Source organism: Bubalus kerabau, chromosome 18 (assembly GCF_029407905.1).
Source record: "Bubalus kerabau isolate K-KA32 ecotype Philippines breed swamp buffalo chromosome 18, PCC_UOA_SB_1v2, whole genome shotgun sequence".
Classification (NCBI taxonomy): Eukaryota; Metazoa; Chordata; class Mammalia; order Artiodactyla; family Bovidae; genus Bubalus; species Bubalus kerabau.
This window is the reverse complement of record NC_073641.1, coordinates 32,274,695-32,288,374: the sequence shown is the minus strand read 5'-3', so window position 1 is coordinate 32,288,374 and position 13,680 is coordinate 32,274,695. Positions and strand designations below refer to the sequence as shown.

Sequence of the window (13,680 nt, the reverse complement as noted above, 5' to 3'; positions counted from 1 at the left end):
AGTATATCCTGAATTCTGATTTCTAACTATATTCTAAATCTTCAGGGCTTTTTCTTCTGAGTTTTTAGCATTTCTCTCAATCTTATGTCAGAAAATGTGGTTCCCAGATTTTCTTATTCTACAAAGTGAAGATAATATTGCGTTTGTGTGCTAAGTTGCTTCAGTCATGTTTGACTCTTTGCGATGCTATGGACTGTAGCCTGCCAAACTCCTCTATCCATGGGATTCACTAGGCCAGAATACTGGAGTAGTTTGCCATGCCTTTCGCCAGGGGATTTTCCCTACCCAGGGATCAAACCCACATCTCTTACATCTCCTGCATTGGCAGGCAGGTTCTTTACCACTAGCATCACCTGGGAAGCCCAGATAATGTTGAGTTGGCCAAAAAGTTTGTGTGGGTTTTCCCACAAGATGTTAGGGAAAAACCTGAATGAAATTTTTGGCCAACCCAAGAGCATCCACCTCAGAGACTACACAGATTCAGCAGATTTTTTTTTTTTTTTTTTTAGAAATTTCTAAAATCACTGCTAGGATCTAAAGGGAAGCACTTCATTCTTAAGAAGATGACAAAAGAGTACAACCAATTTTGGGAGTGTGAAGTCCCTTGTGAAAGACATGAAAAACACTCAAAATTGTACCAAACAGTGGTCAGAGATCCCTGAGAAATGTCAAGGTTTTGAAAGACTTCTAATTTTTTAGATTTAAATGACCTATATTTTATTTTAATTGCTCTCCTCTAGAGTGAAAGAGGGGAGTGAAAAAGTTGACTTATAGCTCAACATTCAGAAAACAAAGATCATGGCATCTGGTCCCATCACTTCATGGGAAATAGATGGGGAAACAGTGGAAACAGGGTCAGACTTTATTTTCTTGTGTTCCAAAATCACTGCAGATGGTGACTGCAGCCATGAAATTAAAAGACGCTTACTCCTTGGAAGAAAAGTTATGACCAACCTAGATAGCATGTTCAAAAGCAGAGACATTACTTTGCCAACAAAGGTCCATCTAGTCAAGGCTATGGTTTTTCCAGTGGTCATGTATGGATGTGAGAGTTGGACTGTGAAGAAAGTTGAGCGCCGAAGAATTGATGCTTTTGAACTGTGGTGTTGGAGAAGACTCTTGAGAGTCCCTTGGACTGCAAGGACATCCAACCAGTCCATTCTAAAGGAGATCAGCCCTGGGTGTTCTTTGGAAGGAATGATGCTAAAGCTGAAACTCCAAAACTTTGACCATCTCATGAGAAGAGTTGACTCATTGGAAAAGACTTTGATGCTGGGAGGGATTGGGGGCAGGAGGAGAAGGGGACAGCAGAGAATGAGATGGCTGGATGGCATCACCGACTCGATGGACGTGAGTTTGAGTGAACTCCGGGAGCTGGTGATGGACAGGGAGGCCTGGCGTGCTGCGATTCATGGGGTCGCAAAGAGTCAGACACGACTGAGCGACTGAACTGAACCGAACTGAAGAGCAAAAGAGTAGCATATAGGTAGGTCAGTTCAGTTCAGTTCAGTTCAGTCACTCAGTCATGTCCGACTCTTTGCGACCCCATGAATCGCAGCACGCCAGGCCTCCCTGTCCATCACCAACTCCCAGAGTTGGTAGTTGCTTTCTATATTGAGATAGTAAGGTAAGCCAGCCACCCCTTTTAGAAAAATATCCTGGTTTTGGTTTTCAGTTGCTCCAGGGAGTGGGCAAAGCTCCAGTGGGTAAATTTGTTTCTGAAGCTCATTTAATTTGGAAGTTCATTCTCTTGCTTTTGAAAATATATATACATACCCATGTTTTCTTTCCCTAATCATGGTGCTCAGGGAAGGGAGAGAGCAAACAGATTGTAAACCTCTCTCAATATACATAGCCACATCAAGCTGATAGATTTAAATACTAGCATTTTTTGGCTCCAAGAAGGAGAAATAGTTAGCCCTCATGTAGTGCAGGCCTGACAGGTGGGAATAGTCCAACCATTACTAAGTGATTTTTTTGAAGAGAGACAAATGTCTGTTGAGTAGCTGCACCATCAGGATGGTTTGATTCTTTTGAACTATCTTAATCAGTTCAATTTAGGGAGAAGGCATCTGGATTTGTAAAGTGTCTGAGAAGTCTTCATAAAGCTCTCTAGTTCTTGTTTATTTTATTTTTATGTTCTCTGGGTAGGACCTACTAGCTAACCTACTATTCTTTGGTTGCTAAGTAGTGTCCAACTCTTTTGTGACCCCATGAACTATAGCCTGCCAGTCTCCTCTGTCCATGGGATGTCCCAGGCAAGAATACTGTACAGGGAAGCCTGGCATGCTGCTGTCCATGGAGTCGCAGAGTCAGACATGACTGAGCAACAGAAATCATTTCCTTCTCCAGGGGATCTTCCAGACCCAGGGTTCTAACTCACATTTCCTGCTTTGGCAGGCAGATTCTTTACCACTGAGCCACCAGGGAAATGCTTTAGAAATAGATAAGATGAACTTGTAAGCAGTTGCTTTTGTTGTTGTAGTTGTTTGGCCGTATGGCTTGCAGGATCTTGATTCCCTAACCAGGGATTGAACCCAGGTCCTGCACAGTGAAAGTGCAGGTCCTAACACTGAACTGGGAATTCCATGTATATTTTCTTACAATTACTGTGTTTATGATTCTAAAAAGAGTTGGTCTTCTAAAAGCTGAGGAATCTTTTGCAATTTTGTTTATGGTGTTAATTTAATTTTGGTTCTTTCAATCAGAGTTTGTATGTAACCCAAGTTGAATGGATTTTCAGAACATTTTAGAGTTGCCAGGGATCATCCTTTCAGGACATCCCAACCTATTTATTCCTTAAACTATTCCTGGTAGGTTATGGTCTAGTCTTTTTTTTTTTTTTTTTAAACCTGAAACACTGTATTAGTTTTGCCAAACATCAAAACGAATCCGCCACAGGTATACATGTGCTCCCCATCCTGAACCCTCCTCCCTCCTCCCTCCCCACACCATCCGTCTGGGTCGTCCCAGTGCACCAGCCCCAAGCATCCAGTATCATGCATTGAACCTGGACTGGCAACTCGTTTCATACATGATATTATATATGTTTCAATGCCATTCTCCCAAATCTTCCCACCCTCTCCCTCTCCAACAGAGTCCATAAGACTGTTCTATGGTCTAGTCTTTGTATAATGTTTCTTGTCAAAAGGAGGTTCATCCCACTTGGAGGTTATCAGTACTTTTAGCACATCTGTACTCAGGGTATGTCATCAGCATCCTATAATAATTGGAGCAAAGAAATTGAACCAAATGTAGAGGATTTGGTCAGATCCACAATCGTATCTGTCAAATACTAACCAGGAATAAAGTATGCACTTTGCTTGTATCAAGCTCTGGGTTGACTCCTTTGATCTCTCCAGTTTCTGGGAAGCTGAACTGTGTAAGGATTAGGAACACAGGATCCAAAATTACTACCTTTGCTTTCTGGCAACTCTCTTTTTTTCACCTTTTATCTAAAAATGGTAATAGTAGTATTGCTTCCTTTGAGGTGGAAGATCTATAAAATAGTAATATTAATATACTGCTTATTTTTTATGAGGCATTGCGAATCTTTATTTAAATACTTTTAAGCTTTAAAATAGTTCAATCACTTTGTTAACTCTCACATCTGTCTTAACAGTTGGATATTGTTATTACCTATTTTAGGGATGAGGAAAGTCAAGTATGGAGAGGTCTTCTCATTTGTCAACATCATACAGCCAGGAAAAGTCAGTTTCAGGACATGGAACTAGAGCATCTCTTCCAGGACTCTTGCTTTCAAACACTTCTGGAATCACCTGCACAAAGCTTCTTTTCTTTTTTTTTTTTTTTTTGCTTATTTTATACTTAACGATTATATTTTTACTTTCATGCTTTTAGTTTTTCATTTTTTTAAGTAAATAATGCTTGAGGTGATGTGAAAGTCACTCAGTTGGGTCCAGCTCTTTGTGATCCCATGGACTGTATAGAATTCTCCAGGTCAAAATACTGGAGTGGGTAGCCATTCCCTTCTTCAGGCAATCTTCCCAACCCAAGGATTGAACCCAGGTCTCCCGTGTTGCAGGTGGATTCTTTACTGGCTGAGCCACAAGGGAAGCCCAAGCTAGGGAAATATTCCTGTCACTGAATAAAAATAAGATGCAGTAGTATACTGGAACAAAAGCAAACAAAAAACAGAAACAAAAGTAAAATAAAATAGCACAGCATTATTTTCCAACCCTGCTGTGGTATGTAGAATGCCAAATGTCAACAGAGATTTTCAGTATATCTAAAATTTGAAAAGCTTTTCATAATAATTGCTTAAATTATTGCTTATATTATTTAATATATTTATCATAGTGTTTCATTGTTTTGTTTTCATTGCAGAAGATGTACAATGTAATGAACTTCCAAGATAATTTTCTAAATAAGCTGTATAAAGTTTTTTAAGTAGCTTCAAATGAAAATATTTCTAAAATATACTACAAAGTTTCCTCTATTTTAAAAGATACTGACAAGTTGGATCTTTTCCTGGTGATTCAAATTCTTCAATATTAACAACAAATATGCAGTGAGGTTTTCAAGATTTATTGGTAAGTTTTCACGAAAAGGCCCAATGCTTCTGTATTAATTTTTAAATTTTTCTTTATATTTTCACTGTGTTTAGTCATGTCCAACTCTTTGACCCCATGGAGTATAGCCCACCAGGCTCCTCTGTCCATGGAATTTTCCAGGTAAGAATATTGAAGTGGGCTCCATTTCCTGCTTCAGGGGATCTTCCTGACTCAGGGATTGAACCCATGTCTATATGTCTCCTTCATTGGCAGGCAGGGATAGACTCAGGGGATCGAATCCATGTCTATATGTCTCTTTCATGTGCCACCTGGGAAGGCCCTGTTTACTAACTGCTTGCTGCATGGCAATTACTATCCTAAGCACAATGGAGATGTAAGGGATACAAGCTAATGAAGGAATGTTTGTGTGAATATTTTTTAAGTCTTTCAATAGAACATTGCAAGATTTCCACTTTTTTCATAGTTACACAAAGTCTGTGAGTGAAAGATTATTCTGCATGACTTTTCTATTGTTTTGAGAAAGTCACATGACCGCTTTGGATCTTAGTTTCTTCATCTATAAAGGGTACGCTGCTGCTGCTGCTAAGTCACTTCAGTCGTGTCCGACTCTGTGCGACCCCATGGACGGCAGCCCACCAGGCTCCCCCATCCCTGGGATTCTCCAGGCAAGAACACTGGAGTGGGTTGCCATTTCCTTCTCCAATGCAGGAAAGTGAAAAGTGAAAGTGAAATCGCTCAGTCATGTCCGACTCTTAGCGACCCCATGGACTGCAACCCACCAGGCTCCTCTATCCATGGGATTTTCCAGGCAAGAGTACTGGAGTGGGGTGCCATTGCCCTCTCCAATAAAGGGTATATGTTGGACCTAATCAGTGTCTCTCCAAAGTGCCTTGGGAGAAAAATAAACAGGTTTCCATTTTCTTTCGTTTCTTCATTAGCAAATGGTTTGGGCTTAACTTATTTATTTCCATCATACACAATGAAAAACACATGATAAAGAAATAGAAACATTATGTCTTTATATATTTTTGTGATATGGGAATATTGTATAAAAAATAACTTTTTTGAAATTGAAGAACTAAAGTGCACACATGCATACATACAGGAGAATTTCTAAATGTAGCAAAATTGTTGAGAGAAACCAGTACATGTATATGAGAAAATACGTATAAAAATCTAACAATTAAAAAAAATTACATTGGTAACAGTAGAGAGAATTTATTATTTCCCTTTAGATATGTATTCAAAACATCACTATTAAGCTTATGAAATTATTATTGCTCTTGCTATTCTGCTTCTCATATATTGTTTTCATGAATGCATTTATTTCAAGAATTTATTCTTTTTTTTTATTTTCTTTCTGAAATGGATAGGTCTGTTTTTCTTATTAAACGTATTACATATCTTTGTATTTATGTTAACACTTCCTCTGGGAACACCTAAAATGCTTTTGAAACTTTCTTTATATCTTCACAATCTCCCTGAAAGGCATTATCATGGTACATTCTATCTCAGGAAAATAAACCAAATAGAATTTAAGTGATAATTATGATTGCTGGTGACCCTGATGAGAAACATGATCATTTTTCTCCTTTAGGACTCAATGCAGGATAAGATTTTGTGAAGCTGTGATTATCCTATCTTATTTAGCTACTCCTATCTGAGGTACTTGAATTTTTCTTATCTAAAGAACTAATACACTATGAACAAAACTTTGGAAGATGTTCCAAATATTGGTGATTGCCAAGAAATTTTTGAGATAAGCCATAAGTGGAAAATTTGTTGATATCAATAATTTTGATATTTGCTAGCAGTCTTGGAGTAGGATGAAGTGGTGAATTTAAAGATAAAACTCTTATTTTCAGAAAAAAAAATTTCTAATTTTGTTTGTAATGTAAGTTGAGGACTATGAAAAATATCAGAATGGATCAAATAACTTTGTTTGAGCTGTTAGCTCACATCTGATTTTGAAGTCTAGTGTTTCAGAGTATCCTTATGCCTCCATTTTTAGAGTTAAAGATGGATACCAGATGGACACCATCTGTATCTATCATTAATGGACTAATGTTTCTCTACAATGGGCCAAGAATATGGGAAATAAGAAAGATAGAACAGAAGTAATCATAATAATATATACTAAATAGACTATTTTTCACTATTTAGAAGCAAAGTAAAATATTGATATGCAGCTTAAAAGTTGAATTAGATGCTAGACTGTTTAATACTTCAAAACATAACTAGCAAACATTTCAAAAAATAGAATTCAACAGAATATAAACTGATGCTATCTTTAATGACTACAGAGCTCAAAATCAATCTTTTGAAACAACATAATGAAAGTTTTAAGTAAAATATGTATAATTTTATTCTGAAATGTATGGTGAAAACCATTTTTGGTAGTAAGACTATGTCTGTAAGAGCATCCAACAATGGGAAAGGAGAGCCACAAATCTTCCTTAGAAATCTTTTCCTGAAATAATTTGTATGTGACTTCTTTGCTTCTAAAAAAGACAGAGATAACTAAAATTGCTTTATCCAAACTAAAATCTATTTATACAATAGAAAGCATATGTTATACAAATACATTTAAATTGTATTTTCAAAACACTATGATTGATGAAAAGTAAAATGTTTTCAAAATTTGTAGATACCCACCTGGTGCCTGGACTTCCCTGGTGGCTCAGTGGGAAAGAATCTGCCTGTGCAGGAGATGCAGGTTCAACCACTGGACAGGAAGATCCACTGGAAGAGGAAGTGGCAACCCACCCCAGTATTCTTGCTTAAGAAACCCATGGGCAGAGGAACTGGCAGGCTATATTCCATGAGGTCACAGAAGAGTTCGACATGACTTAGTGACTAAACAACAACAGTTCAAAATACTTTCATATATTTTCCTTTGATATCATTTGATCCACATCAAGAAGTATCAAGGTTAGTAACTCAAATGCTAAACAGATCTGAATTTAAAGTTTCAACGCATAACTCTGTGACCTTCAGCAGATTACTTTATGTGCTAGACCTCATTTCTTCATCTATAAAATAGAGGTAAAAATAAAACAAATCTCTAAATTAGAATTATATAATTTTGATGCACTAGACTGCCTAATATATAAGTAATATCCAATTCGAGTCAATGATTTTATTTTATTATATTATTATCATCATAATTATCTATCCTTAGGATCCCATCCAGTTTTACTTTTGTAAACTAGACATGCTCAATTCTTCATATGATATAATATTAATTCTTATAATCTTGGTTGTACTTCTCTGATTTGACTTTATCTGTATTATTCTTCATGTGAGGCTCATGAAATAACTCAAAAATTTTGACATTATATATTTTTACTGTAAGCCATTAAAAGTTATTAAGAAATTATATCACATTTTGTATTTGCTCTCAAGACTTCAAGCTTCTTGAGCATGGGACATAACTTACTCTATGTTTTACTTCAAAATCTAGTTATAGGCATGCTGATACTTGATAAGTGTTTGACATAAAAGTTAACTGTTAAGTAAAACAACTAAACTTTATTCACCTGTGCACTGTTAGCTCTTCCCACACACTATATTTGTAAATTTGTTTTTTTAATCTATAAAATTTTATATTCATTACTCTTAGACTCCCCTGGTGGCTCAGATGGTAAAGCGTCTGCCTACAATGCAGAGACCCTGGTCTACAATGGGAGACTTGAGTTCAATCCCTGGGTTGGAAAGATCTCCTGGAGAAGGAAATGGCAACCCACTCAAGTATTCTTGCCTGGAAGATCCCATGGATGGAGGAACCTGGTAGGCTACAGTCCATGGGGTCACAAAGAGTTGGACATGACTGAGCGACTTCACTCGCTCACTCACTCACTCTTAGATTATATCTTTTTAAAAAAGTTGACATTTATCTTTTAATTACTCATTATGATCACTAAAATTTTCCTGTTTTATATTATAACATCATTTTTCAAATAACTTGAAACAGAGTTGGCAATGAAATCTTACTTTCACTAGAAATTCCCTCTAAGCTGATGTGTTGTTCAGTCACGTCTGACTCTTTGTGACCCTATGGACTGTAGTCCTCCAGGTTCCTCCATCCATGGGATTTTCCAGGCAGGAATACTGGAGTGGGTTGCCATTTCCTCCTCCAGGAGATCTTCCTGACCCAAAGATAGAACCTGCATCTCCTGCATAGGCAGAGGCACCAGGGAAGCCCCAACCTAATGTATCTCATTTAATTAACGACATATTGAGTTGGCCAAAAATTTCATTTGTGTTTTTCTGTACCATATTATGGAATATTATAAGATATTCAGCTACTGCCCTCAAGCCTGTTTTGCTCCTTTTTGAAATTTTCCCAACAGTCATTTGAATACTTCACTGAGGGACTAGTGAAAAAGTATGAAACTGGAAAGTTAAGTGGAATGAAATAAAATTTTTCTTTTTAATTAAAAAGTCAAACATTACAACTTTATTCCTTAGAGAAGCGGGGAAGAGTTTTTAAATTTAAGCCTGAAAATGACTTAAAAATAACATTGTTGCTTAGAAATTTTCTTTTATAAATACAGTTCTATTGGTAATGTGGAGCATTTATCAGAAAATTATGAGACTTCAGGCTCACAAAATATTTAGTAGGTTTAAAATAGGAGTCCAGAAAAGAGTATATGTGAACTGGAACCAAGAAGTAATATTTGTTTTCTTTCTAATTATTCATAAAATATCCTATAAGAAATATCTCTAGAATTCAATGATTTAATAAATAATATAAAAAGATGAATATCTATTCAAAACATGAATAAATTAAAAATATGGAATACAAAGTATCTAGCACAAATAGCAAGTTTACAGTGAAAATTTATTGAATAAAGTTTAGCAAATCGTAAGGATTATAATTTTTTAAAAAACTTATGAGATAGTGAAATTATGTCTCTTAAGGCTTGTATCATATAAAACTGAATTATCAATAAATCATCAGTTTTCCTTAAGAATCACTCTGGTTCCTTGTTTGATTTAAGTTTCTTAATTTTCCTTAAAAATTTAGTGTTTGGATGAATTTCTTATCTGATATTACCTTTTTTATATAAATCAAAATGTTATATATTACTCCAATGACATAATTCTAAAATTGAGTTAATTAATTAAAAACCTGTAATAGATATCTTCCTTTAGCTCAGATGGCAAAAAATCTGCCTGCAATACAGGAGACCCAGGTTTGATCCCTGGGTGAGGAAGATCCTCTGGAGAAGGGAATGGCAACCCACTCCAAGTTTCTTGCCTGGAGAATCCCATGGATGGAGGACCCTGGCAGGCTTCATCAGTGGGGTTGCAAAGAGTCAGACTCGACTGAGTGACTAACACTACTAATAGATAACTTAGTGATATTGTTTATGAATGTGTAATGTTCATTGATGAGAGCATTACATAAAAAGACAACCATATCAAACTAGAAAAGTATATAATGTATACTTCTCATCAATATTGATACAGAAAATGATTATAACATAATTTTAAACATTGTCTAATTTATCTGAGCAATATTTTTTTTTAGTGGGAGAAACTGCAAAGTTGCATGTCAAAGTGTGTCTGGGAGGGAGGAAATAACTCATTTACCATCAAATGTTAATTGGAAGTCTGCTTATAAAGCTTAGGGAAGAAAGAGTCATGAACAAGCAAGTTCAGATTCAGCTAACTCTTCCTTAATCCTAGACAAATAGCTAACCCTTAATCCTAGAGAAATTTCTTAAAAAGTAACTGAGAATTATGTAAACCGTATGAATTATTGGGACAGTCACCTAAGCCATGTAGCTCTGTTTCACTGCTGTTCTCTGAAACCTAATGCCTCTGCAGACCTCCAGAATTGCTAAAAGAGATTCAGAATCATTAAGAAATCAGTCAAAACAGTTTTAAAACTTGAGTTAACACCAATGTTCACTTTATTCCATCTTGACTCTTGATAGTAGGAAAGTGACCAAGTCATATTTGATTATGTAGATAACATGGTAGGCTTACACCCTTGAGTTTTCTTGCTGTTAGATGAAAGGTGTCTAAACTTTCCAAAATTTTATTCAAACAGAGGATTCGCCTGGAAATGAATGTCTTATCATCAGGGGAGTCGGAAGAGGGAGACTAAGACTAAAAGGCAAATGGAACTTTATGAAGCTAAATACATCAGTTTTCAAGGATATCACTTCCAACTGAAAGTGCTTACCCTCATGCCTGTCCTATAAGAGCCCAGAAAAACAAAACAAAACAAACAAAAAAAAACCCTCATATTTCAAATGACTGCCAGTTATTAAGGTGAAATGCATTCTCTTGTTGTTTCTGTTCCATTATGGAGCTACCATTGCAGAAGGACAGCACTGGGATCATGGAGGCCTCTCATACTCTTGAATAAATGCTGGTGGGGCCTCTTCCTTCCATTCTCAGGGCCCCAAGGCTTGGGGTGGTTACTCATTCAGTCTGAATTTGGAGACCAGAAAAAAAAGTCACCCATAGTCTCCAAAATTCCTTATTTTGGCCACTGAAAATCAGACTCGTGGATATGTGTAACAACCAGAATTACCCTGGCTTGTAAATAAAGTGTTTTTATTAATATTTCATTGGAATAGGAAATGGCAACCCACTCCAGTAATCTTGCCTGGACAATCCCATGGACAGAGGAATCGGGTGGGCTATAGTCCATGGTGTTGCAAAGAGTCAGATACAACTGAGCACACACACACACACACACACACATATATTAATATTTCATATGCTTGAACATCTGGAAGAGAAAACAAAGGCAACCAAAGAGGCAAAAGAAGGAAGTTAACTCCTACACTATCATCCAAGGAAGAATTATTTTGCCTTTTATGGTGCGTGAGTGCTTATTTTCACTTGGAAGTTGAGAATTGAAAACTTCTTTATATAATGTCATCAAACTTCTTTCCAATTATCCGTAATTTGTATTTTGAATAAAGATAAAAAGAAAGAAGAGTGATAGTTGTAGTAACAGAGGTAGTTCTTACTTGAGACTAACTTAAGCTTGGATTGTGCATCTGAGGTGCATTTCATTTTTATAACATCAGAACCTTTATTTCAGGGAAAATTAAAATTAGTGACAAACATTATTCATGGCATCTAATGTTTTCTTGTGTTAAATTGGAATCTGTAGTTTGGAGGAGCAATTAAATAAATAGATTCAGTTCAGTTCAGTCACTCAGTTGTGTCCAGCTCTTTGCCACCCAATGAATTGCAGCGCACCAGGCCTCCCTGTCCATCACCAACTCCCGGAGTTCACTCAAACTCATGTCCATCGAGTTGGTGATGCCATCCTGCCATCTCATCCTCTGTCATCCCCTTCTCCTCCTGCCCCCAATCCCTCCCAGCATCATTTTCCAATGAGTCAACTCTTCACATGAGGTGGCCAATATCCTGGAGTTTCAGCTTTAGCATCATTCCTTCCAAAGAAATCCCAGGGCTGATCTCCTTCAGAATGGACTGGTTGGATCTCCTTGCAGTCCAAGGGACTCTCAAGAGTCTCCTCCAACACCACAGTTCAAAAGCATCAATTCTTCAGCACTCAGCTTTCTTCACAGTCCAACTCTCACATCCATACATGACCACTGGAAAAACGAAAGCCTTGACTAGATGGACCTTCGTTGGCAAATAAATAGATTAACCACATTTAAATCTGTTAGTAGGTAAGAATATTACATAAAAATAAGTTAGAATACTGTCACTTTATCCATCAATGACAAATATTGCAGTATTTATTATATCAGTGCTTGCTTATTCAGTTTCATTATGTCAGGAAGTATTTGTTTATATATCAGGGGTGAGTTACTGACTTCCCTAGTCATGTTTAAATGGAGCTGAAGTGCTGCACCTAGAGACCCAGAACCATTCAGTTCTTGAGATAAATCTAACCAGAGAAGAAAGGAGCAGTAATAAAACAATAGTAATAACACATTTTGTTTAGAATGTGACAAGAAACATGCTGAGTGATTTTCATGCATTTCATATTCATCATCATCCTAGGTTAGTCCTGGACATTATACCCATCATCCACTTTACAGATGAGAAAACCGGATCTCAGACAAATGGTCTAATTTGCCCAATATCATATAACTAACAAGTGTTGAGGCACTGAGCCTCCAGAATCATGTTTCTAACCATCATGCTATCCTGTCTCCTAGAAGATGAGATTCTAAGATTACTTTTGCTAGAGTACGCGTTGTCTTCAGATATAGTGTTTATTGCTCAGTGCATTTAACTGGATTCACAGTTTAGTTTCATGGTAGGTATTTACAGTTTCTTTTTAAATCTAAACCTCAAAATAAGAGATCTGCAAAGCTACCTATTCCAGACTATCTGTCCATTTGCCTCCGGAGTCCCACTCAATAGATGTCGAATTCCTGGGCACTGGCCTGAAACGTGCGCAAGTTAGCCTCCAGTTCTTATACGCCACTCCCATGGGAGCAAGCTCTAAAGTCTGACCCGTGTCCCAATTAAGTTTATAGCATCTCACATCTGAGTCCACCTGAATTGTGAAAGAAATGTACCTGCCATTAGTCATCTACTTTCTTCCTCCAGTTTTTCACCAGTAAGAAGCATCTTAACAGAGATGATTGGAATAACTGGTCCCAGTTCCGTCCTGGATTGAAATTGTGAACATCCGTCTTAACATGATATTATATCCCAAAGTTCTAAATTTATTACCCAAAACACTAGCAGTTCCTGAATCATCTGTTACGTGACACAAGTTGTTACCCGTAATAAGATACTGAAGGTTATGAATGAATTGCTTTCTATTTTGTAAATTAGGACGTAGTCAGTATTTCAGTGCACTAACATTATTTCTATTCATTTAAATTCCAATGTGTTTTCTTAAATTGTAGGAAAAAAATTATGGTGTGATAGCTAGTAAGCCAGACATCATATCTCACCTTCTCAACTGTATCTTCTAAGGAATGCTATCATTTGTATTATACGATGTATTATCTCTAGGTTTGGTGTGTATTTCTACTAAGTGATCACGCCTACTTATTTACCCTTGGAAAATGGATCAAGGAGATAATTTATTAACTGATTTACTAAATTTCCCAATGTTTTGCAAAGTATTAGCAGTTGAACAACTTTTTATTTGTGAGACTAGATGCCACTGCCAGTTAAGACT

The 13,680-nt window shown here is 36.7% G+C and overlaps 1 long non-coding RNA gene across 1 annotated transcript; it reads left to right on the top strand.

Annotated features, from left to right (window-relative positions):
- Positions 1–4,530: 4,530 nt before the first annotated feature.
- LOC129632884 (uncharacterized) lies at positions 4,531–8,204 on the top strand. Its single transcript, XR_008704732.1, has 4 exons — positions 4,531–4,694; positions 6,133–6,200; positions 7,183–7,466; positions 8,158–8,204. It is a non-coding gene; the product is annotated as an uncharacterized LOC129632884 (long non-coding RNA).
- Positions 8,205–13,680: the final 5,476 nt, after the last annotated feature.